Source organism: Mandrillus leucophaeus, unplaced genomic scaffold (genome assembly GCF_000951045.1).
Source record: "Mandrillus leucophaeus isolate KB7577 unplaced genomic scaffold, Mleu.le_1.0 Scaffold951, whole genome shotgun sequence".
NCBI lineage: Eukaryota > Metazoa > Chordata > Mammalia > Primates > Cercopithecidae > Mandrillus > Mandrillus leucophaeus.
In genome coordinates, this window is record NW_012110375.1 from 140,937 (window position 1) to 164,313 (window position 23,377).

A 23,377-nucleotide genomic window follows, 5' to 3' on the forward strand; every position below is an offset into this window, starting at 1 on the left:
CATACATATATATACACACACACACATATGCATCCCTCACAGTATTCAGCACAGTGCCTGTCTCAGAGTTGGAATGTATTGAGTGTTTGACAAATGAATCAATGTTCTAATCGACTAGAAAATAGAGGTTAAATTTCAGTTGATAGGATGACAGTGACATTTCAAAGAACCAATAGAAAGCAATGATATGCTCTTCCCCAGGCATATCAAAAAGGATCTTGACCTTGTTATTCTTAGCATACCTGAAATGATCAGGGTGAATGAGAGCAATCACATGATTAAGGTAATATGGGACCTCCACATCTTGCAGCCTGGCATAGGAAGAGATTTAGGAAACTGAAGTGATTTAAGAAGTGAACTTACCACCCTTTTGCATGAGCATGTTCACTGAATATACTGTTGTGCCTGAGATTGCAGTGGCAAAAGCTGACCATGCTGCTCCTGTGGATAAAGCTTATCTCATGAGCTGTGAGGTACCTATATGTTATGGGGCAGCTGTTCATTTGGCCAAGGTGAGGAAGGCACTTCTGTGTCAGGACATTCATGAAGCCATCATGAGTGTATTCAATTAACAAGTGGCTACAAAGTAGCTACCATGTATCTGACACTAGTAAGTGTAAGAGGGACAAAAGTAAGAGGATATGGTCTGCATGTCCAATAATATGATGCAAATAGGAGAGAAACACAGTCTAACTCCTGCTTAGCTAGAAAAAACTCTAGTGGAAGTTTTGTGGGAAATGATGACATGCATATGAAGGAAAAGACTAGATAAGAGAGCAGAACTTCTGAATCCAAGATATATTACCTTTGGAAATTTTTGTTTTGTTTTGTTTTGTTTTGTTTTTCAGACGAAATTCCAATGTTTATTAATTGGTTGTTAAATTTGAGGCAGAGAGGATCATCACCTCCTTTTGATTTCCCTAATTCATTGCTTAAGACTCATCAACTCTTTTTTCAGAACCCTATGAATTGTTCAAGTATCCTAATGTCTTAAACAATTCAAAACTGATGATTCCGATTCCTACAGATAAACAGAGAAAGTGTTAAAGTCTGATTAGTCCACCCCGGTATTGTTTTGAAGTCCAACTATGTTGCTATTGAGTCTGTGGTCCAGTATAAGTAGACAGGCCTTTGAACATCATACTATCATCCTTTGGTCAAGGGACCTCCTCCATCTCAACCAAAGTTGTAGCTCTTAACTACTGATACCTTTTTAGTTCCTGTGAACAATCATATACATGGGTATCAGTTGGCTCCAGAAGCATCCCCCACAAAAGGCTCCAGAGCATAAATGTACTTCCTATAGTTTTCACCTCCTTATCTCCCTTCACCTGTATCATCTAGTGCTTTTAAAGGTTTTTATGGTGAACCCTCAAAAGCCAAAGGGTTTACTCATGTCCTTTGCTTCCCAAACTTTCTAAAAGAGGTAATTCTTAATGGTTTCAAGATAGTTGCCTGACAATTCTCTCTCCAGAAAAGAAGAAATAAAGACAATTTGAGTATCAAATGGGGTACCTGCTATCATTTGAATGTGGGTTGTTTGTCCCCATCTAATCTCATGTTAAAATTTGATCTTCATTGTTGGAGATGGGGCCTAATGGGAGGTGTTTTGGTCATGGAGGCATATCTCTCATGAACAGATTAATGCCCTCCATCTATGGTGACTGAGTTCTCACTCTATTAATTCCCATGAGAGCTAAATGTCAAAAGGAGCCTGGCACCTTCCCTCTTTCTTTCTTGCTTTCTTTCTTGACATGTTATTTCTGTACATACTGGCTCCCCTTCACCTTCCACCGTGAGTGGAAGCAGCCTGAGGCCCTCACCAGGTGCAGATGCCCTATCTTGATCTTCCTAGACATCAGAATTGTAAGGCAAACAGACCTCTTCTTTTTCATACCTAACCTAGCATTGGGCACTCATTTACAGCAACATGAAATGATTTAAGACAGTACCCATCTGCTAGAGTACCCATTACACAAGTAATCTCTGAATACTAGTTGAGGCTTAGTTTCAACTCTAATTAAATATTTATTACTGTTATCAACATGGCTTTAGAGTTTTACCACAGGATCAGAGAAACTCACAGGATAAATTTTTGACCCATTAGGAGGTCATCTTAACATGTAAAAGCTGTTAACTTGCAAAACAGGGAAAAAATACAGAAAATTGTATAACGTGCTTGCCAGCTAAATGAGACAAATGAGTTCAAAATTATATAAAAGAGTGATACATGCATTTGAATTTTACAATGGTAAGGAGTCTTTAAATGGAGAGAAGATATCAGCATGTCTTCAAAGTCAAATAAATAAATCATTTAGACATCTAAAAAATTAGTAAAACTGATAGCTAAAATCTGGGGATTGGGTTGAAAATTAAAATGAAAATAAGATAATATATAAACTAACACTCATGTTTTGAAAGTTCAATCCTTTGGTATCATATTGAAGCCTTGTTATAATAAAAATAAATAGGACTCTACCAGAGATGGGGGGAGGAGACAGCAAATATCAAATTCTTGCCAAGAACTTTTTTAGCTGCGTATACTGAAAAAGATGTGAATGAACTTCCAGTTTATTTGAGTTGCTCTTACTGTTTCCTTGTGATGTTTTTAATCATAAAAAGTTTAGTATTAAGCACAGACATAATTATATTAGAGTATCTTTTTGATACTTAATATCATTTGTCATATTGAAGTATTTAACAGTTTACCATTTTTTAAATTACATTTGAAGTTCTTAGGGTACATGTGCACAACATGCAGGTTTGTTACATATGTACACATGTGCCATGTTGGTGTCCTGTACCCATTAACTCGTCATTAACATTAGGTATATCTCCTAATGCTATCCCTCCCCTCTACCCCCTCCCCACAATAGGACCCTGTGTGTGATGTTCCCCTTCCTGTGTCAAGTGATCTCATTGTTCAATTCCCACCTATGAGTGAGAACATGTGGGATTTGGTTTTCTGTTCTTGTGATAGTTTGCTGAGAATGATGGTTTCCGGCTGCATCCATGTCCCTGGAAATGTTTAAGGCCAATGAAACCAAGGTATGCCTTATCGAAACTTACCAGATACCTTTAATGCCATATAATCTCTGCAAGAGGCCAAAAGGAAGTTGTTTCTGTGTTATAAAAATTTATAAGGAGCAGTATAAAAACTGTTAAAAGAAAAACCTTAAACAAATTAAACAGTTGAATTGTGCAAAGAATAATTCCCAAATTGGGCAGCTTCCAAACCAGAATAAGTTCATAGAGGTTCCAGTGCAGCCACGTGGCAGAAGAGGATTTATGGGCAGAAAAAGGAAATGATACACCAAAAACTGGAAGTGAGGTACAGAAATAGCCAGATTGATTACAACTCAGCATCTGCCTTATTTGAACATGATTCGAACAGTTGGCCACCCTTGATTAGCTGAAACCCATGATTGACACAAGAGTAGATTATAATCCGTTTACACATCCAGTTAGGTTGCCGTTTACTATTTAGGGAGAAACAGTTAGGCTGAACTTAAAATGTGTAAGGAGGCAGCTTTAGGCTAAATTTAACAAAGCAATGTTGTACACTTCTTGCCAGGACTTAATAAGTCTGTGTAAACAAAAGACCATGAGGCCTAAGGAGGAAAAAAAAAGGAGAGCTTTATTTTCTATTAAAACAAAAAACAAATAAACAAAAACCCAATCTATTAAAATAACAACAACAAAAATCTGCAGATCGGGGAGACACTGATGTAAAATGAAGGTGTGCCATGGGAATCAAAGAGGGAATAGGGCTTAAACAGGGAAAGTTTCCCTCAATGAGGTTTGTATATGCAAATGAAGGATTAAAACTCATTAATTCCTGATTGGTTGAAAACAACTGAGTCCCAGTTAGGTAGTTTTCAAGCTCAAAACCAGATGTCTGAGTTGTATGCCCCTTACAGGCAGTTGGTGGGAGGAGTTTTCCAGCACTCCTGCTGTTTTACAGGAACAGCAACTCACCATCTCAGCTCAGAGATGCAAACATGTTTGGAGCTGCCCTTTCTGGAACAAATAAGCCATGACATCCTTGCTCTTACCACTGCATTCCTATTATCTTAATTTGGTTTCTGCCAACCACAGGGAGTCCACCTCATCTCAAGAGCATGGGGTCTTACCTACAGGTTCATTTCACATCTGCAATAACTGTGTTAATTGACTTTCTTCCCAGATCCCACCCACCCAGCCTGTCATCCTAGAGCCTATGGGGGCTAGCTAAAGACAGCATCTAAACATAATCAATATCCTATCCATAGCTCTGCAACCCAAAAACCACCCTTTGTAGTAAATGCCTCAGAAACAGTCCCTCTCTGTGGAGGGAAAGCAATTCCTTTTATTCTCTGGAGTTAGAATTTAGCCTCTTTAAAGTAATCATAATAAAATAAGTTCTGAGAACTGATGTTATGTAACTCATCTTGTGACCTTAAAAAGATAAATGATGGGGTTTAATTGGTGAAGAAAAAAGGCTTGAAAGGAAACAACACTAATATGTCCATCAACCCAACTGATCTCTGTTATCAGCCCATGAACGCTGCCCCTGAGTTATCCCCTGTACCCATCCTTGAGATACCTTCATTTCTGGTAGATTTATTGCATATTTCTTGCCACTCTAGAGGTGACATGATGACTTTGTTGCTTCTCCAACATGCTGGGATGTCATAAATCTTTGAAAGGGTACTTCAAGATGAAATGAGCCATTTTCTATCCCAGGGTCTTCATATCATCCTATATCCCTCTACCCAAGAAGTTAGGCATGGTCTTCACCTGCTTTCAAACATACACACCCATATGAGAAAACCTGTCACTTCCGCCCCCAAGGAGAAGGTCTCCTATAGAGGGACTCATCCACATCCACAACCTCGTTATTTCCTATCAAGCCTTTTGTCTTCACCAAACTGTTATAATCATTTCCTCATTTGGGATTGGGAGGTTGGGAAAAACTTAGCTCCTCTTATCCAGCTTTTTTTCTGATTTTTTAAAATCTCTACCTTGGGTCATTTCCATTCTATTCAATTCTTCAAGTTTGAAACACAAAAGGCAAGAGAAGAATTCCTTTTACCACTGTTTCAGTTACAGTATCCCTTCCTGAGATATGGGGCTCAGAATAGTATCATTTGCTTAATGGGGAAAGGTGCAAGTATCAAAGAGAATACACAAAGACTAAAAAAAAGTGAGTATTTTAAATCCGATCATGTCAGCCTAGCTCTGTCACCTTCACAAACCCTCCCCTCTCCGAGTATCCATTCTCTCATTCCAAAATGGGGGAAATAAGAGCAATGTTGTAGAATGATTTTTGAGACTGGAGATCATGTGGATAAGTACAGAACTAAAACAGAAAGAACTCTAAAATTTTAAAGAATAAAATATTTGGAACTTAAGCTAAGAAAATTTAGAAAAAATAACTATCAAATCAAAACATTTTAAAGAATAAAAATACAAGTAAAACTGGAGGAATTTGGTTTCAAAAAAGAAAACAATAACTATTTCAAACAAAGTATAAAAGCTATCAAAACAACCTAAAATCATGAGAAAGAAAAGATAATAAAGCAGTAACAGAACACATTCTTAATAAAACACAAATGCAAAAAAGAGAAAAGAGCTGGAGGTAAAAAATTGCATCTTTATTAGAAGTTTACAGTTGGCAATGCCCAGCCACCGAAGACAGTTTCCCCAGCTAGGGGACCTTGCTCTTGTAGGGAAGCTTGGGAAGCAGGAAAGATGAAGCTTGCCGCAGGGCTGGGGCAGTCAGCACTCATGAGAGGGTTTTCTTGGCCTTCACCAACAGCCTCGTGTTCCCGGGCATGATTAGAGAGACATCAGGTTGGCCCTATGGCCCCCAAATTATAGAGCTTATGTGTAGACCACAAATTCAGTCTAAGAAGAATGGAGCACTTAATAAGTACTCACATCTTTTGCTTGAGACAACTGGTTAAGTTTGGTATGTGTGTGTTGGGGGAGAGAAGATGTTTGAGTTAGATTCCTTACACTGTCTGCACTCAAAATTCCAGATGGATTAAAAATTAAAATGTAGAAATTAAATAATAAAAATATGTAAAGTAAAGGCAGGTCAGGAGCAATGGCTCAGGCCTGTAAGCTCAGCACTTTGGGAGGACGAGGTGGGCAGATCACTTGAGTCTGAGAGTTTGAGATCAGCCTGGGCAACATGGCCAAACCCCATCTCTACAAAAAAAAAAAATACAAACATTAGCCAAGCGTGGTGATGCAGGCCTGTAGTCCCAGCTATTCCTGAGGCTGAGGTGGGAGGATCACTTGAGCCCTGGAGGCAGAAGTTGCAATGAGCTGAGATGGCACCACTGCACTCCAGCCTGGGTGACAGAGTGATACCTTGTCTCAAAGAAAAAAAAAGGTAAAGGCAATTTTTTTTTTTTTTTTTTGCATTAGGATGGAGGAAGCTTTTCCTAGCCTGACGCTAAAGATAGAAACCATGAAGGCAAAGCTCGGATATCTGACTACCAAAAAATCAAAACTTTGATCCTGAGAAAAAGATTATAAATGAAGCAAAAGATCTACAAAAGAGCGGAAGGAAATATTTATGACATACATGAGAAATATATATCTTCTATAAGACATAGTAATATGTAAATACCTTAATATATAAATATTCCTTACAAATTAATAAAAATGTGATAAATACCCCAATAAAAATTGAAAAATGACATTAATAGGTAATTCACCCGAAAAGAAATGTAAAATCAAATAATGAGATAATAATTCTGTATATCAGGTTGGCAAAACATAAAATAACACTCAATATATGCCAAGATGTAGAGAAACTTGTGCTTCTATTTGGAGGCAATTTGACATAAAGTATCAAAAGTCTTAAGCATTCCCTATCCCAGCAACTTTTCTTCCTGCAATGTATCCCAAGCACACAACAAATTAATAAATGTCTCCATTTTCATTCAATACATACTTTTGAGAACCTTCTGCATGCCATGCATGGCTGTAGATGTGGGGGATCAGCAGTGAAAAAAATGCTGTGCACCCCATCCTCAGCTGTCATGGAGTTACAAGCAAGAAGAGACTTTGGGCTACATATTCAGTTATAATAAAGGTCAGGGTTCTCCTGCAGTATGTATTCACACCGTTAGCTAGTGTAACGCAAAGAATCCAAGAAATTTCCCAGAGGAAAGAATCTCAGTAGAGTAAAAATTAGCCTGGCAGTGAATGATTAGGAAGAGTATTCTGAGGAAATGGAATAACGTGCAAAATGCTCAGAGGCAGGAGAATGCATGGTACATATAAGGAATTGTAGTTCATTATGATATGCATATAGAGAATGGGTTGGGAAGTGGCAATAAATGAGACTAGAGAGGCAGGAAGGAGACAGAGCATGAAGAACTTTCCATACGTGTTTGTTTAAGGATAGTCATATAAACATGGTTTAAAACAGTAAAAACTTGAAACAACCTAAATTTCCAACAGTTGCAATCAACTCAATAAATAATTATTTATCTATATAATGTTATATTACACAGTTTTTTAAATGATCAAAAAGCCCTCCATTTGTTGATATGGAAACATACCTACAATACATTGTTAAGTTTAAAAACAAATCCAGACATCTAAGGCAGTTTGCAAAACAACGCATATGTTATGATCTTGTTTTGGAATGTATAAATAAACAAATCTGGGAGTCTTTGTGCCAAATGTTGAAGTGGCTATCTCCAACTAGTAGGGTTATGTTGATTTGTGAGAAGATGCTGAAGTGTTTTTAAAACACTATCATTCCTATTGATAAGGAATATTACAGAAACCCTTTCCCTCTCCAGTTATGTATCTGCTATGATAGATCCAGGTGAACAACACCTCTGTGAATCTTCCAGAAATAAACTGTCAAAGAATGACTCAAGGACATTTAGCTATTTTATAAACAGAGTATTTAATTGCCTCTGAGGGTGTCTGTTGGTCAGAACAGTAAAGGAACAAAAATAAAAACAAGACTCTTATAAAAGAGACAGGTGAGAGAGGAAAGAAGAATTTCTGCAGAAAACAAAATCTGGGAAGACTAAATAGTGTTCACACATTGGTAGGAAGGTAAGGAAACTGACTAGCAGGCAGCCAGAGAAGAGGTTAGTTCTGTCTTCCAACAGGCTTTACTTGGACTGTCAAAGAAAACAATTTCAGTTGACAAATTCTCCAGAAGCCCTGAGGGTTTCACTGTGGAGCACATGAATCAGGTTGTCTCTGTAATGTCTGCCACTTTCCTTCCATAGCACCACCCTATTAGTTAGGCCAATACAAGGTGTGCATCATTTCTTCCCTTAAAATTTCTCACCAGGTAAATGCTCCCACCAGAGCAAAGTTCTCATGTTGCTTCTATCCTGGTCCATACAGCCTACCCTGCCTTTCCATTAATCACTTAGCACAGAAAGTCCAAGGCCCTGATTACTAATCCTGGTATTAAAGGCCCCCAGTGATTTGGCCCTGTCCTTCCTGGCCTTAAAATGCATTCCCTACAAGCACCCTGTGCTGTAGTTCAGTGTTTCTCAAAGTATGGTCCTGGGGCTACTGTCTTCCTACTGAAACAGAAATGCCCAGGGTGAAACCTGAAAATATGCACTTTAAGTTTACTCCTCAAGTCACTGTTATACATACTAAAGTTGGTGAACTACTCCTAGTAACCTGGGGTTGGGGAGACCAACAAGGGCACTGGTGCAAGAGTCCAAGGGAGGGTGTGGTAATGAATGAGGGCCTAGCCCAGGATACTTTCTATCCAAATGCATTCCTACTGAATGCACATGGACAGAGCGGAGAGAGTCACTTCCAAAAACCCAGGCCAGGAAGGAGGAAAAGAAGTTGCTTTTTACCCCCATGGCATGTGGAATTTTGCTGATGATTTATCGGAATTCTACCCAAAGCTGGAATGACCCAAATAACTCACTGAAGCCATTCGGAAGGGATCTGATACTGGAGTTTGCTTTAAGAAGTCAATCTGCAGAGAGTAATTTGTTGCGGTTAAAAAGACAGATAAAGACGTTTTCCAAAATTTTATTCTGGAGCAGAATGCATCAGTGCTGAACAGGCCCATAAAACTGGTATAGATCATTCTCCTCATTTAATAGATGTAGAGACCAAGATTAGGAGTGGAGAAGTAGTTCATCTGAGGTTGGAAGGAAAAATGAAGAAATTCAGACTGAAATAATATCCTCTCTCCATCTTCATTTTTAGACAGGATACTGAATCATCAAGCCTCAACTCCAGGGCTGACATGATGGATGGTTCAATGTGAGAGAACAGGAGAAGGGACTAATACATCTGTTTATTTCCAGGAAGCTATAGAAATTCTGGCTGTGAATAAAAGTATATTAGGGTTTTGGACTCTGTAGACCAATTGTGGAACTTGTTTTTAAAAGCAGCATTTTAACATCCAAGCTACTACCTCTCTGCAGCACATTTTTATCTTCTTTTACACTACTGTCTAGAACATGTTCTAAAAGACAGCCATGCAAACTGTATCTTATGTTGGCCACCTTGTCAAGCACAGAAGGAGCAGGAAAACATTGGGCCAAACACTGACCAAACATTTGCCTTGTGGATCAGCTCTCCATTGTTATCAGGAATCAGAGCAAACACTTGCTTTAAGTCAATTGTTGACAAGCAGAGAAGCATTTCTTTGGATATCAGATGCATCTTTTGGGATTTGAACATCTCTCAGGTGGACCACCTGCACAAAGTTGAAGATGATCGTGTACCATGTTACCTCTGGGAAAATGTATTCCCCATAATCGGCAAGGAGTTAATCATATCACTTGATAATTACAGTGAACTTCATCAATAAATCTTCAATACATGTATTTTACAGCATGTGTATCATCCAACCACTACACTTCAGAGAATGGTTACAGGACTCACAACACATTAAACTAGGGCAACATCGGAAGGCTCCAGAAAACATATTTGGGCTCAATATAAGGAACAACTTGGTGACTTTTATGTTTCTCAAATAAACAGAATAACTGCCCTCAGGATTAGTGAGTTCCTTTCCTCTGGATGTGGTGAACCAGAGGTTGGCCACACCTTGGTGGGAATGTGGCAGTGATGCCCTGAAGGTCCTTTCCAGTCTTGCTATTATATGAATCCATGAACTGGTGACAGATCACCTAAATGCTCCTAACCCTGAGAGCCCTAAAACTGTTCTCTCCCTTCTTATCTTCATGACACACTTCTAAACTTAGTAAATCCTACAGAAGATTTAGGAGTGACTCAGAATCTTAACTTCCACCCAAAGATCAATTATACATGTCTGATTTCTTGAGGTGGAAGAAGAAAGTCTACTCCCATGAAAGGAATTATTTACAAATAAAACATTGCTGTTGAAAACTTGAAAAAAAATTCTCACCAGGTAGAGTCCACTCACTGCAGTTTTGTTAACAATACCTAGTGGATACTTTATTTTGGGGGCTTTGTAAAAATGGGAGAGTAGATTCATTAATAATGACTAGAATTGCACTGTGAAAAGGACAGAATTCGCTGAAATGTATTTTGTATAATGGAATTTAAATGCTATAATATGGTATTTTCATATAAATTTCTGATTTTTGCCTAATAAAGAATGCAGGACCATCTTAACCCAGTGTTGTAAGGAAGCCCAGCTTTTCATTTTTCTTCAACATGCAGGTTCTGCCATCTCATCTTTCTTTCTTTCTTAAATTTATTTATTAATCTTTTTTTGAGATGGAGTCTCACTCCGTCGCCCAGGCTGGAGTGCAGTGGCACGATCTCAGCTCACTGCAACCTCTGCCTCTCAGGTTCAAGCAATTCACCTGCCTCAGCCTCCTGAGTAGCTGGGACTACAGGAATGCACCACCACGCCCACCTAATGTTTTCTGTATTTGCAGTAGAGACGGGGTTCCACCATGTTGGTCAGGCTCATCTTGAACTCCAGACCTCAAATGATCCGCCCGCCTCAGTCTCCCAAAGTGCTGGGATTACAGACGTGAGCCACTGTGCCCAGCCTCTTCTTTATTTCTTCAAACATTTGTATTACAATTGTTGCCTCCTCTTATCAGTCTTTTCCTGTGTAATGAGCCTCTGTGAAACGCTCAAGACTCCAGCCAAAATCCTAGGGAAGTGCTCATAATGAATAGCAAACTTGCCTAACTTGTTTATGTTTCAAATACCATTAACTGCTTTGGAATCTGGCTCAGAGTAGGTGATCAAAACCTATTTGTGTAATGAATTAATAAATCTGTGAAAGTGACTAGATAGATCACTATTATTTTTATTTTGCTGAAGTGGAGGGAACAATATCTGAAATCAAGTCTGCGAGGCATTTAGAATTCCAAGAAGGGAATTATTTAAGAATGCACATAACAAAATTTCTTTTTAAATTTCGGGTTGAATGTAGAAGATATAGGTCTATTTCTTCTTAACTTCTAAAATGAATATAGAAGATATAGACCTATTTCTTCTTAGCTTCTAAAATATGCACAAACCAATCATCTAGGTACTAGCAAAGCCCACAAAAACACATGAATATTAACCTCTTAGTGTCTTCTCAGAGTTGAGAAAGCATTAAATCTATTTATTTATTGGAGTACAAACCACTAATTATCCACCCATATGCATTTTTCCTTTCTTCCTTTAGTAATAAAAACATTGAAATTTAGCTTTCTCAAATAATGACCACATTCATCACCTCACTAACAGTTGAGTATGGCAATGTGACTAAATTGTAATCAATGGAATTTAAGCAGAAATGATGAATGAAGTCCTAGGTAATGCCCTTAAAAGATAGAGCATGTTTCCATGTTCTCTCTGTCCAACTAGCTGAAATAAGACAGTGATAAAGGAGCTGGAGCAGCCATCGTGGCCACAGGATGGAAGCTGTATGTGGAAGATGTCAGAGCAGCATGATAGTAGAAGGCATGGTCCCTGATGGTCATGGAGCTGCCATAACAGCCTCAGAGAGTCTACCATACAAACATTAAAAGGAAATTAACTTCCGTCTTCTTTAAGCCACTATAATTTGCCATCCTTATGTTGGAGCAACCAAGTAATATCCTACCTAATATACTGACAGTAGGTCAATTATAGTCTAAACAGTTTTAATTATCAAACTTCACATGTTGAAAGCTATTGTAAAAGCAAAGCATTCCAAATAAATTAAATAAGAGATTGTAAAAATGTTAGCCTGGTGCCTATAACATAGTAAATGTGAATACTATGTTTTTAATTACAAAAGCACAGTATGAATCCAGAGAAAAAATGAGAGTATTAAAACAGAAGACCAATATTAGCAATACAGATATTTGCCAAAGTTATCTTCAATTTAATTATGTTTTATTATCTGCCATATGGTTAATAAATAAATATACTACATTGTTCTGAAGTTACAGTGGTCAACAAAGAAAATAAGGTCCCCACTCTTATTTTCTAGGTTTATGGAATGACATAAAGAACAAGCAAATAAATAAGACTATGACTGTAATTATAAAATTAAAAAATAAGAGTGATGTGCCAGATGATGTCTGAAAACTATTCTTGATTTTTGGGGTCAATAAAATGTGTGTGTGTGTGTGTCAGAATGCAGACAAAGAATGAATTTTAATCATAAAATTAACAAAATAAAAGAGCGATGTGCCAGATGATGTGTGGGAAAACTATTCTTGATTTTTGTGGTCAATAAAATGTGTGTGTGTAAGAATGCAGACAAAGAATGAATGTGAACATATTCAGGACTCTGGACCTAGTAATTAAAAACTTATAAAACCAGAAAGCAAATCACAAATGCGTAGAATTTTTAGAGTTGAAAGGAAACAAAGCAGTATTATAGTCTGGTCTTCTCACTTCATAGACAAAGAAATTAAAGCCTGTAAGTGTTAAGAACCCTGTCCAATGGGAAAAATTAACTAAAAGTAGAGTCTGTACCAGAGCTCAGCCCTCCCCACTCTCAGTTAAGAACTCCTATGTTCTCTTCATCAAAATTGAGACATTTGTAGAATCACTTCCTGAAGAGAATTTACTTTCATCAATTTCCTTTTGGTGGGTTTTAGAGTATTTAGCATGCAACAGGCACAGAAATATCAAGCTGAACCAAATTGGATTTCCTCAAGCTGGAAAAAAAAAGCTATATCTCGACCTATATAAACTAAATGACTGACACAGTTTGTTCTAACAGTAAATCAAAGAGACATGCTGTGAATGCTAGGATGTAGAATTGGTGAGGAGAAATAGTACTTATTATTGACATATTCCCAAGCATGCTGCTATGCTGTTATGATTGGCAGAATTCCATGTACCCTACCCATCCCAACCACCAAAATTTCTCACCCTAATCCTTGGAACTGTCGATATGATTGATGTTATTTCCGTGGTTATGTTATATAGCAAATAGGAGATTAAATAAGAGACCTAATCTAATTGCAAGAGCTCCTTAAAGGAAAAGGGAGAAATCAGAGAGATTTGAAACACAAGAAGGATTTGCTGCACTGTTGCTGGCTTGCAGATGGGGAGACCATGTGCAAGGACTAGAAAGTGGCCTCTAAGCCTGAGCGTGATCCATGGTTGACAGTCAGCCAGGAAACAGAGATCTCAGAGACTAAAAGAAACTAGATTCTGCAGATAGCCTGAATGAACTTGGAAGAAGATTATTCCTCACAGCCTCCAGCTAAGAGCCCAGCCCAGCCAACACCTTGATGTTAACCTTGTGGAGAACCCAGTTGAACTTGTTTAGACTTCTGATCTACAGAACTGTGAGCTAATAAAGAGGTGTTGTTTTAAGTCCCTCTGTTTGTGAGATCTTTGTTTTGTTACACAGCAATAGAAAACAAATGCTTTTGTCAATTTCATTTATCATATTTAAGCCACAATAAGGACATAAAGAGGAGGGTGTTATTAGCCCCTTTTTTCAAATAAGAAAAATAAAAGGCACAGAAATATAAGGTGACTTTCCCAAGGTCTCACAGACAGGGGAATCCAAATTTCGTCTGACTCTTTACAAAGTAGATATGTGGCACATAGGAAGTATGTAAATAGTTAACCCTCAGACAACTTGACAAAAATATTTTGAATTGGAAAACTAGCTACCATAACTAATAATTTTAACTCATAAACTGGCAAAGGTTATAGCATTTTACAAACTCTATGTGCTTCCTTTGGATGTGTAGAAACCTAATTCTGTGTTCATTTTTGTATCACATCATTTCTGATAAGTAATAAATTTAAAGTAAGCAACAAGAATCCAGTACTGTTAAAAGCTGACAGGTTTGTACTGATTAGAAGATGAGTCTCTAAGCCTATGACTAAAAAGGGCAGCAAGTCCTAATTTAGAATGTTTTATATTACATTTATCATATGGATTCAAAAATACATTTTAAAACTGGTTTGACGTGTTTCCTTTAAGTGTTTAAATCCAAATAGCTGATATTTTTTAAGACATGGGGCTAGAATTTACAAAGAAGACCAACAATCAGAAATTTTAGAGTATCAAAATACCTCAAACCTCCCACTAAGAAGGATTTCTGAAATTTCACTCTGGATTCCACTGATCACACTGTAGAAGGATTTATTTGTCCTCAGACAATCAAGATACAAACAATCATAACAATGCAGGTTGAGAAATCATAAATAATCAGTTCAAGTCACTGTATCTCTAGGAAATGAAGAGTTTGAAATATATTTTAAAGTGTTCATCCCTATGTAAATGCATGCCTTTCAATAATGTTCTCATAATTACCTACCTACAGTTCTTATATAACCCACTGTAACACTTCAAAAGTATACTAAGATGTATTTCAGGGACTCCAGTGATCTAAAATAACTTCCTTCTCCTCTGCTGAAAGACAAAAGAGAGAAGCTTGACCTCGGCCATCTTTCAGTGCTCTGAGATTTTGAAGGGAAAGATCTCCTCGCTCTTCCCTTCAGGTTCCTCATTGTTAGTGAGTATAAGTTTGGGATGAGTAGTAAAAGTCTCTTTGGTGATTAACCTATTCCTTCTCAGAGACCCTTCTATGTGGGACAGTCCCTTCTCTAGTTGGCTTCTCTTGGTCTCACACAGCGAGGAACGTGTGTGCAGCTAAGCTTCAAGTTAACCACCCATTAAGTGAGATAAACCTCAGAATCACTTCACAGCATTGAAAAAGTAATGATATAAAACTGTCAAATGCCTAGCAACAGGCACTTTCTTTCACTTTCTCCCATTACTAAATTGGGAAGTGAAAAACTACCTGATTTTCCTCATAGGCCAGGCTTGGGACTTCACAGGGAGATCCCTCCCTAGCCATGACTTCTTGAAATATCACCTTTATCCCGTGATGGTTTGATTTCTCTCCTACTAAATTATAATTTATATGAGGAAGAGGCTATTTCTCCTCTCAAAAAACTTTCCGCCACACTAAGCAAACTGCCCGACACATATCAGGCACCTGTAAATGTATTTTCTTATTTTAAAAAATGGCTAGAGAAATCTAATCTAAAGAAGTTGAAAAGTCTAGGGAAACCAGTGTATGTAATGTGGTGCTAGGATCTCAGAGTTAAGAACTCCTTGGTCTCCTTAGTTTGAGAGGTACTTAGCCTAATGATCAGCACCTTGCCTAGAGATATTAAAGCAGTTCACACACACACATTTACACAAAGTTCCCGTCAGAACTGCCAGACAGGAGATGGGTTACTGAGGAAACATACTAACCTACACAACAGCAAAGAAAAATAAGAACAATTACCCATTAAAGCAGCCTAATCTTTCATTCTTGAATCAGGATAGACCAGAATCAAAAATATATAACTAGTAGCACAAAATATAAGAAACAAAATATCAAAAAAATAGAAAAAGGTTAACTTTTAGAAACCTAATGTGAGTGCTTAGAGACAATAGAGATGATACTGATTTTATGAAATGAGAAGAGGATGATATAAAAAGGGAACAGAAAACAGTCCCTGAAAAGTTAAAATATTATTTCTAAAATTGTAATAAACATAATGAAAGGACTTGAACTATGCAAGAAAACAAAAAAAAAGGCTTTTTAAAAAAAACAGAAATTACAACAGATAAAAAGGAAGCGTTAGAGTGACATAGGATATCAATCATGCAACTAATAGAAATTTCAAAGACAGAAGAAACAAAAATTCAGGAAATGTTCAGAGAAATAAACAAAAAGATTCCCAGATCTGAAGGTGTAGAATACTTTTTTTAAAAGTCCCTCATCAAGTGCCTAAAACAATTGATGAAAAAACACTCACAAGTGAAATAAAATTAGGACATTTCAGAACACCAAAGCAGTAAAAAGATTTTTTGTTTACAATAGGAAGATGGAATAGGGAGTGACACCAGGAATTTCCTCGGGCTCTCCTGTCTCCTCTCACCTAACAAAAAAATAAATCAAAACTGTAAATAAACAAGCACATGGTAACCACTTTTCCGCCACACAAGTGACCACCCAGTGGGCCAGCTGAACAAGGTGTCAGTCTTTCCCCCTGAGTTCTCAACAGAATGGGACCAATGCCTGGGTGAATCAAGCAACCAGTAGTCACAGAATAAGAGTTGTTTCCCTGATGCTAGCCTTAGTCATGACTCATACAGGAATCAAAACACGTGATTCAATCTGAGATACACAGATAAATCTGCGCCAAGACACACAGCTCAGGGCCATTTCAGGAGTTTCCTAATCCCATACACCTGTCTACAGATACACGTTGTCAAAACTTCTGCCAGATCTGTTAAAACTATAATAGAGGTTTCACAGGACTCAACAAATGCAGCAATAAGCAGCACAGTGCAAAGCACAAGCTAGCCGACAGGCAGCAACACAACTCAAAGAACGTGTTCCAGCAGCAACTCAAAGTACAAGCTTCCCAGCAGGTGGGAGGGCCAATTAGCAAGCCGAAACAAGAAAAGACCCTTGGTGGTGGTGGTCATTGCTGAAATACACTGCTTGCAGCATGAATTATTGTCATCACCCACCCCTTAGAGATGAGATGAACCTCTCATCTAACACTGATGACCTCTCATCATCATATAGACTGATGATGCCACACATGTACCAAAAGGATATGAAAAGATTTATCACTAACATAATGAAACTTTCTGGGGAGAATAGGGCCTGTTCTCAATCAGGTCCAAAATTGGTCTGAGAGAACAAGGTGAGGCTTTGACCTTTATTGTGGTTTAGGGGTAGGTCAGGCCAGAAGGGAGTTAAATGACATATTCAAAGTCCTGAAAGAAAAAAAGGAATGCCAACCCCAAACACTATACCTAGCTAAGCTATCCTTCAAAAATGGAAAAAGAGTTAAAACTTTCACAGAAAAACAAAACCTGAGGCAGTTGACCACCAGATCTTCATTACAAAAAAGTGCTAAAAGATTTCTTCAAGTTGAAGTAAAAGGATGCTAAACAGAAACACAATAACATAAGAAAACATGAAACTCACTAGTAAATGTACATATATAGATGAATACAAAATACTACATTACTATAAAAATAACAGGTAAAGCACTTTTTTTTCTGAGACAGGGTCTTGCTCTGTTGCACAGGCTGGAGTGCAGTGGCACCATCTCAGCTCACTGCAGCCTCTCTTCCAGGCTCAAGCAATCCTCCCACCTTAGCCTTCAAAGTTGCTGACACTACAGGTGTGTGCCACTGTGCCTGGCAAACTTTTTTATTTTTTTAGTAGAGACAGGGTTTCTTAATGTTGCCTAGGCTGGTCTCGAATTCCTGGGCTCAAGCAATCTGCCTACCTTGGCCTCCCAAAGTGCTGGGATTACTGACATGAGCCACTGCACCTGGCCCTGGTTAAAGCTCTTTTAATTCTAATAAAATGTTTAAACACAAATATATTAAATATAACTATAATCAAAAAGTATGTTACAGATACGAGTATGAATACATGTAAATTATGATACCAATAACAAAAAGTGTATGGGGGTAGTTAAAGTATAGAGTCTTTAAATGCAATGAAACTAATTGTTAGCAACTAAAAATAGACTGTTATAATAAGATAATTTAAGTAAGCCCAAGGTAACCACAAAAAATAATATATAAATTACACTGAAGAAAGGAGAAAGGAATCACAGCACATCAATATAAAATGTCATCAAAAAACAAGGAAAACAACAATAGATAAAAAGACAGATGAAAGATAAGGTTAACAGTAAACAACTAATAAAATGGCAATAATAAATCCTTCCCTGTCAATAATTACCTTAAATGCAAGTGGATTAAAATTCCCACTTCATTGCATTTGCTCAAGACAAAGAGTGTCTCATAGTTTTTTAAAGAAAAAAAATGACCCAACTGCATGCTGTCTACAAGAAAGCTTACTTTACATTTAAGGATACATATAGGCTATTAATAAAGGTACAGAAAAAGATATTCTATGAAAATGGTAACCAGAACAGAGTAGGAGTAGCTACATTTATGTAAGACAAAATAGACTTTGATTCAAAACCGTTATAAGAGTTAAAGAAGGGCCAGGCACGGTGGTTCATGCCAGTAATCCCAGCACTCTGGGAGGCCAATGCAGGTGGATCACCTGAGATCAGGAGTTCAAGTCCAGCCTGGCCAACATGGTGAAACCCCATCTCTACTAAAAATTTTTTTAAAATAGCCAGGCATGATGGCAGGTGCCTGTAATCCCAGCTACTCAGGAGGCTGAGGCAGGAGAATCACTTGAATCCAGGAGGCAGAGGTTTCAGTGACCCGACATTACAACACTGCACTCCAGCCTGGGCAACACGAGTGAAACTCCATCTAAAAAACAAAAATCAAAGAAGAACATAATATAATTATAAAATGATCAATATAGTAGAATATGTAATGAGTATAACTATATATGCACCTAACACCAGAGCACATGAACATTGACATAGCTGAAGATAGGAATAGATGATTATAACTATATATGCACCTAACACCTGAGCACATGAACCTTGACATAGTTGAAGATAGGAATAGACAACAATGCAGTAACAGTAGTAGAATTAAACATCCCAGTCTCTATAACGGATAGGCTATCCAGACATAAAATCCATAAGGAAACAGTAGAACTGAACAATACTACAGATCAAATGAACGTAACAGATATGTACACAAAACACTTCACCTAACAGAGAAGCAGAATACTCATTCTTTCCCAGGGCACATTGATGGTTCTCCAGGATAGATCACATGTTAGGTTCAAAACAGAGTTTAACAAATTTAAGAAGATTGAAATCATATCAAGTATCTTTTCTAACCACAATGAAATGAAATTTAAAATTAACAATAAAAGAAAGCTGGAAAATTCACAAATACGTAAAAACTAAATAGTATTCTCTTGAGCAAACATTTAGTCAAAGAAGAAATCAAAAAGAAAATTGTAAAGTTTCATGACATATCAGAAATTGAAGATCAACTTACTAAAATAAGTTGTGAAGACAAGATTAGAGAGAAAAGAATGGAAAGGAATGAACAAAGCCTCCAAGAAATATGGGACAATGTGAAATGACCAAACCTACGATTGATTGGTATACCTGAAAGTGACAGGGAGAATGGAAACAAGTTGGAAAACAACCTTCAGGATATTATCCAGGAGAACTTCCCCAACCCAGCAGGAGAGGCCAACATTCAAATTCAGGAAATACAGAGAACACCACAAAGATACTCCTCAAGAAGAGCAACCCCAAGACACATAATCATCAGATTCACCAAGGTTGAAATTAAGGAAAAAATGTTAAGGGCAGCCAGAGAGAAAGGCCAGGTTACCTACAAAGGGAACCCCATCAGACTAGCAGTGGATCTTCCTGCAGAAACCCTACAAGCCAGATAAGAATAGGGGCCAATATTCAAAATTCTTGAAGAAAAGAATTTTCAACCCACAATTTCATATCCAGCCAAACTAACTTTCATAAGCAAAGGAGAAATAAAATCCTTTACAGACACGAAAATGCTGAGGGATTTTGTCACCACTAGACCTGTCTTACAAGAGCTCCTGAGAAAACACTAACCATGGAAAGGAAAAACTGGTACCAGTCACTGCAAAACCACACCAAAATATAAAGACCAATGACACTATGAAGAAACCACTTCAACTAATGTGTAAAATAACCAGCTAGCATCATGATGACAGAATCAAATTCACACATAACAATATTTGCCTTCAATGTAAATGGTCTAAATGTCCCAATTAAAAGACACAGACTGACAAATTAGACAAAGAGTCAAGACCCAATGGTGTGCTGTATTCAGGAGACCCATTTCAAGTGCAAAGACACACATAGGCTCAAAATAAAGGGATAAAGGAATATTTACCAAGAAATGGAAAGCAAAAAAAAGCAGGGATTACCATTCTAGTCTCTGATAAAACAGACTTTAAGAAAACAAAGATCAAAAAAGACAAAGAAAGGCATTACATAATGGTAAAGGGATCAATGTAACAAGAAAAGCTATCTATCCAAAATATATATGCTCACAATACAGAAGCACCCAGATTCATAAAACAAGTTCTTAGAGACCCACAAAGAGACTGAGACTCTCACACAATAATGTGGGAGACTTTAACACCCCACTGTCAATATTAGACAGATCAATGAGACAGAAAATTAATAAGTATATTCAGGACTTGAACTCAGCTCTGGACCAAGCAGACCTAATAGACATCTACAGAACTCTCCACCCCAAATCAGCAAAATATACATTATTCTTAGCCCCACATAGCACTTATTTTAAAATCAACCACATAATTGAAAGTAAAACACTCCTCAGCAAATGCAAAAGAAAGGAAATCATAACAGTCTCTCAGACCGCACTGCAATCAAATTAGAACTCAGGGTTAAGAAACTCACTCAAAACTGCACAACTACATGGAAACTGAACAACCTGCTCCTGACTACTGGGTAAATAACAAAATGAAGGCACAAATAAAGATGTTCTTTGAAACCAATGAGAACAAAGACATAACGTACAAGAATCTCTGGGGCACATTTAAATCAGTGTGCAGAGTGAAATTTATAGTACTAAATGTCCACAAGAGGAAACAGGAAAGATCTAAAATCAACACCCTAACATCACAATTAAAACAACTAGAGAAGAAGGAGCAAACAAATTCAAAAGCTAGCAGAAGACAAGAAATAACTAAGATCAGAGCAGAACTGAAGGAGATAGAGACACAAAAAAATCCCTCAAAAAAACCAGTGAATCCAGGAGCTGGTTTTTTGAAAAGATTAATGAAATAGACCACCAGCTAGACTAATAAGGAAGAAAAGAGAGAAGAATCAAATAGATGTAATTTAAAAATGATAAAGGAGATATTACCACTGATCCCACAGAAATACAAACTACCATCAGAGAATACTATAAACACCTCTATGCAAATAAACTAGAAAATCTAGAAGAAATGGATAAATTCCTGGACCCATACAACCTCCCAAGACTAAACCAGGAAGAAGTCGAATGCCTGAATAGACCAATAACAAGTTCTGAAATTGAGGCAGTAATTAATAGCCTACCAATCAAAAAAAGGCCAGGACCAGATGGATTCACAGCCAAATTATACCAGAGGTACAAAGAAGAGCTTCTGAAACCATTTCAAACAATAGAAAAAGAAGGAATTCTCCTTAACTCATTTTTTTGAGACGAGCAACATCCTGATACCAAAATCTGGCAGAGACACAACAAAAAAAGAAAATTCCAGGCCAATATCCCTAATGAACATTGATGCGAAAATCCTCAATAAAATACTGGCAAACTGAATCTAGCAGCACATCAAAAAGCTTATCGACCATGAACAAGCTGGCCTCATCCCTGGGATGCAAGGCTGGTTCAACATCTGCAAATCAATACATGTAATCCATCACATAAACAGAACCAATGACAAAAACATGATTATCTCAATAGATGCAGAAAAGGCCTTCAATAAAATTCAACATCCCTTCATGCTAAAATCTCTCAATAAACTAGATATTGACGGAACATATCCCAAAATAATGAGAGCCACTTATAACAAACCCATAGCCAATATCATACTGAATAGGCAAAAGTTGGAAGCATTCCCTTAGAAAACCGGCACAAGACAAGGATGCCCTCTCTCGCCACTCCTATTCAACATAGTTTTGGAAATTCTGGCCAGGGCAATCAGACAAGAGAAAGAAATAAAGGGTATCCAATTAGGAAAAGGGGAAGTCAAATTGTCCCTGTTTGCAGATGACATGATTGTATATTTAGAAAACCCCAGAGTTTCAGCCCAAAATCTCCTTAAGCTGATAAGCAACTTCAGCAGTCTCAGGATACAAAATCAATGTGCAAAAATCACAAGCATTCCTCTACATCAACAATAGACAAGCAGAGAGCCAAATTATGAGTGAACTCCCATTCAAATTGCTACAAAAGAATAAAATTTGGAGGAATGCAAGTTACAAGGGAAGTGACAGACTCTTCAAGCAGAACTGCAAACCACTGCTCAAGGAAATAAGAGAGGACACAAACAAATGGAAAAATATTTCATGCTCATTGACAGAAAGAATCAATATCATGAAAGTGGCCATACTGTCAAAAGTAATACATAGATTCAATGCTATCTCCATCAAGCTACCACTGACTTTCTTCATAGAATTGGAAAAAACTACTTTAAATTTCATATGTAACCAAAAAAGAGCCCTCATAGCCAAGACAATCCTAAGCAAAAAGAACAAAACTGGAGGCATCACGCTACCTGACTTCAAACTATACTACACTGCTACAGTAACCAAAAGAGTACTGGTACCAAAACAGATATATAGGCCAATGGAACAGAACAGAGGCCTCAGAAATAATGTCACACATCTACAACCATCTGATCTTTGACAAACCTGACAAAAACAAGAAATGGGAAAGTATTCCCTATTTAATAAATGCTGCTGAAAAAACTGGCTAGCCATATGCATAAAGCTGAAACTGAATCCCTTACTTACACCTTATACAAAAGTTAACTCAAGATGGATTAAAGACTTAAATGTAAGACCTAAAACCATAAAAACCCTAGAAGAAAACCTAGGCAATACCATTCAGGACATAGGCATGGACAAAGACTTCACAATTAAAATGCCAAAAGCAAGGGCAACAAAAGCCAAAATTGACAAATGGGATCTGATTAAACTGAAGGGCTTCTGCACAGCAAAAGAAACTATCTTAAGAGTGAACAGGCAACCTACAGAATGGGAGAAAATTTTTGCAATCTATCCATCTGACAAAGGGCTAAAATCCAGAATCTACAAGGAACTTAAACAAATTTAAATTTACAAGAAAAAAAAAATTAAAAAGTGTGCAAAGGATATGAACAGACACTTCTCAAAAGAAGACATTTATGCAGCCCACAGACATGAAAAAAGCTCATCATCTCTGGTCATTAGAGAAATGCAAATCAAAACCACAGTGAGATACCATCTCATG

General features: G+C 37.4%; 1 pseudogene; it reads left to right on the top strand.

Annotated features, from left to right (window-relative positions):
- Positions 1-380: 380 nt before the first annotated feature.
- Positions 381-23,377, top strand: part of LOC105532370 — a 42,502-nt pseudogene continuing 19,505 nt past the window's right edge.